The sequence below is a fragment of the Palaemon carinicauda genome, chromosome 44 (assembly GCF_036898095.1).
Source record: "Palaemon carinicauda isolate YSFRI2023 chromosome 44, ASM3689809v2, whole genome shotgun sequence".
Lineage (NCBI taxonomy): Eukaryota > Metazoa > Arthropoda > Malacostraca > Decapoda > Palaemonidae > Palaemon > Palaemon carinicauda.
In genome coordinates this window covers 5377958-5382433 of record NC_090768.1, presented here as the reverse complement: position 1 = coordinate 5382433, position 4476 = coordinate 5377958, and positions in this window count along the sequence as shown.

The window sequence follows — 4476 nt, the reverse complement described above, 5'->3', positions numbered from 1 at the left end:
GTCATATTATTCATCTCAATTACCATCGCTTTAAAAAATCAAAGAGCAAAGAATAGTTTTTTGCTTACTTTGTTTTTATAATTAGCAGCTGAAAGGTTACTAGACCTCTATGGGATTTAGATAAGTGGATTCAAAGTAGATGGCTTCTAAGGAATAAGCTTGAAAACTAATATGAAATAATTATGGAGGGGTTGGTTCTTTTAATATCCTCCGAAGAGAAAGATTTTTGTTCATCCTTATATGTACAACTGATTGGGGTGCTTTCCATCAAAATCTTCAATAGACGAGACGACTAAAATATTACATGTTAAAAATTATTAGTCAGATGAGTTGATCTCAAAAAAGGACGAACGAATACAAGAATAAGAATCACTCACGCATTCTAAAAACTAAATATCTGTTATTTCAGATAAGTCTATTTACAAAACAAAGTAAGTGTATGTCTGTGTGCATAAATATACATATGAATATACACGTATACATACATATATATACTACGATATATATGCAGTATGTATATATATATATATATATATATATATATATATATATATATATATATATATATATATATATAGAGAGAGAGAGAGAGAGAGAGAGAGAGAGAGAGAGAGAGAGAGAGAGAGAGAGAGAGAGAGAGAGAGAGAGAGAGAGAGAGAGAGAGAGAGAGAGAGAACATATCTAAAGCTCAGTAGTAAATGTGATGGTCATAACTTTACGATGAACTTTTCTTCTTGTTTTTAAATCAAGGAAAGATAATGTATAGAACCACGCCCATTACTCAAAAGCTAGTTCACACGACAAAATAGACGATAAAATAGCTGTCATCATTCTCTGGATGTCCTGGGTAGAATATAATCTTAAGTTAACCAGTTTGAATATCAATTCAAACACTGAGCATAAATATACTGTAGAAGTGAACTTAGTTGCCACCTGTGCGTCAGTCTGACAAAAAGCAGGACTTCTAATGGTTGATGGAGAGAGAGAGAGAGAGAGAGAGAGAGAGAGAGAGAGAGAGAGAGAGAGAGAGAGAGAGAGAGAGAGAGAAAGAGAGAGAGAGTTAAACCAGAAACATAGAATGAATGAATCAGGAAAAAACTGAACAGACTAAAGTGATCGAATGTTTACAAATGTCACCATAAATATATGGCATAGATATGGACATACCAACGGAATGATACCTTCAGTTCCATGCAATCAGCTGGTTTTGCTTGGTCAAGGACAATGATGACCAATCATATCGAGTAGTCAAAATTCGAATGATTGAATTTCATAGAGGTCCTATAGATGTAAAAGTGTTTTGGTGTCCACCAACATTAATCATTCAACCTTCATTCGTTCTTTCTATCAACCACCAAAAGTTGAAAACCTATCGAGGGTTTCGGACCAAAATGTAGTCGAGTTTATTCATATATATATATATATATATATATATATATATATATATATATATATATAAATATATATATACATATATATTATCCCTTTCTGAGTGTGGATACTATACTTTGCCGTAGTGAAAGGGTTGGTGTTGTACCGCACGTGTTACATACACACAATGTACATACAATGTAATGCTATTGCTTTTTTCTTTATATCACTCTCTCTCTCTCTCTCCATCACTGATAATAGAAAAACCTGTTTAAGCTTGCCATCACATGTTTCACAGATTGAATTTTTGTGCCATTGTTGCCTTCAACTGTTTCTATATAAGCTCATTATCTTCTTGAATAAATTTTCATTCACCTTGCCTCTCTGTTAGTACCTAACAGCTTCCTCGTACATGTGACCGCCAGAAGACCAGCTCCGTACCATATTTTTGCCCACGACTGCTCCCTTCCATTTTTACGATATCACCCACCAACCCTGACTCTTTAATCCACGCTGCATGGATGGAACTGCCACCCTTCGCCAGCAGAGACGTTCACTTGGTTCTAGGGCGATGAAGCTCTGTTTCGCATCAAGGGGGTGACTTACTCACCCAGCAAAGCAGACCACGTCCTTGCGGCGATCCCTGAGGACAATAACAGAAATCACTAACTGGCTTTGAGACCAATAGCATATGAAGCCCTCAAAAAATACCTCATGGAGCAGTACTCACCATCGCTAGCTGTCCATATAGCCAAGCTTTTCAGCTCTCCCAACAGCCGTTGGGGGACCAAAATCCTTTGCTTGCTATCAGGGAAATGACCAGTATTGCTTGATGCAACCTGCTCCAGACGGCTCTCCTCGAGAAGTCAACCTACTTTGTGCCCTTTCGGTATGACTTCTAATCGGACCTGTACGTGCCACCATCCCCGATGTTGATACCTTGCCCATGAAGGACCTGATGACCACAATTGATGCCCTTATCGACAGCCACTTCACCACCTTCAAGACCCCTATCCACTCCTGATGAAGGGGACAACTATTCAATGCTGACCGAAGCTAGCGTGAATACGGTAAGCCACAGACGCCCACCCTGTAAAATACCATAGGGCGACAAAGCCACCAACACCCACATATACCGACCTTCGCTCATACCCCAACCAATGACCTCTACAGCCACTTACTGACGCCCGTCAGCTGGAGTTCTACTACTACCACTCCAGATTCGGGGCTGTTACGAAGAAATGTCAGATGGTTGTCAGTGACCAAAAAACTTTTAAGAAGGCCATCGCTTGTGGTGGTGGCTTCCCCTGTCACCAATATAATCTTTTTACATAATGCAGATAAATCTGTGCTATTTTTCATAGACACTGGTGCTTGCCGTTCCCTTCTACCAATGTCACTTTCTAGGAAAGTGATGTAGTCTTTCTAAGCTTAATAACGCCCGTCTGGTAGCTGCCAACGGATCTGAGATCCCCATGCACAGGTATGAGACACTCACACTCTTGTTTGGAAGCACCAAATACCATTGGAAATTCCTTGTTGCCAACATAACATTGACAATACTTGGTGTGGATTTTTTTGCCGATTTCCTCCACCTCATATGATGCGGCACATTGAAGTTTAGTCAATGCAGCCTTATACATGTCGACACCTCTTCAACCTACTCCATCAAACCTCATACTCAACATCAGGGCACTACAGAAACATACACCCACCTCCTCACATCATACCCGGAAGTCTTCTGTCTAAAACTTCATCAGACGCCCATGGTTCCCGCCAAGCACGATATTTATCTCCATATCAAGATGACGGAGCCCAGGTGTTTGCCAGATTCAGGCGTTTGGCAATGAATTGTTTGACAGTCACTAAACAAACATTCGTAGAAATGGTCCTTTGCCAAAAGGTCTCAAAGTCCATGGTCATTACCCTTATACATTGTCCTGAAGAAGGATAGCTCTCCACCGTTGTGGGGTTACAGGCATCTGAACACGCAGATAACCAAATCACTAACCACTTCCAAACATCACCGATGTTACCTCCTACTTGCACAAAGCAAAGGTGTTCTCCACTCTTGATCTCTTGAAGGGGTATTAACAGGTGCCCATGAACCAAAAAGGCATCCCCAAGAACGCCATCACCACCCCATTCGGTACATACAAATTCATTTACTCCTGTTTTGTCCTTTGCAATCCTGGGGTCACTTTTCAACACCTCATGAATGGCATCTTAAGGGACCTCCCCTTCTGTGTGTTACATGGACGACATACTTGTGTTCTCTTCCTCCAAAGAGGAACACCTCTATTACCTATGCAACGTTCTTGACTGCCTACTACAGAGTGCCTTTGTAGTGCAGTATGACAAATGAACCTTTGCCGTCAATAGAGTATCGTTCTTAGGGCATTGCATCTCTCCTGAAAGCGTCCACCCCCTCCATGAGAAGGTATAAGCTGTTCAGAACTTCCGAACACCCTCGGCCATCAAAGCACTGCAAGAATTCTTGGGAATGATAAACTATTTTCAACGGTTCCTGCCAGCCATTGCCACCACTCTTGTCTCCTCTATGCCTCCCTCAAGGGTAAGTCAAAAGAGCTGAATCGGGGTACCCTTCAGGAAGTGGCCTTCTGCAATGCAAAGATATCAACTGCTGCTGCTTTCATTTTCCTGTGCCACATGCCCCTTTCCTTCTCTCCAACAATGCCAACAACGTCGCTATTGGTGCAGTAGTCGAGCAGGTGGTCAGAAGCTCACTCCCATCCATTGGCCTTCTTCACTAGAAAACTGTCCAAGGCCAAATCCGGCTACTCTACCTTTGACTACAAATTACTGGCAGTGCATTTGGCTATCCATCACCTTCGCCACTTCTGAGAGGGTACGCCCTTCGTCATGGGCATGGACCATATGCCACTGGTGCATGCCTTTACTCAACAGTCTGATGCCTGATCTGTCAATAAACGCCAACAACTCTCTGCCGTAACTGAATACAACTGCATCCTTCAACATGTTCCTGGATAAATGAATCCCAGCCGATGCCCTGTCAAGAAACACATTGGCCGCCATTCACCTAAGATTGGATTACAATGCCTTGTCAGGAGCCAGGCTTCCCTG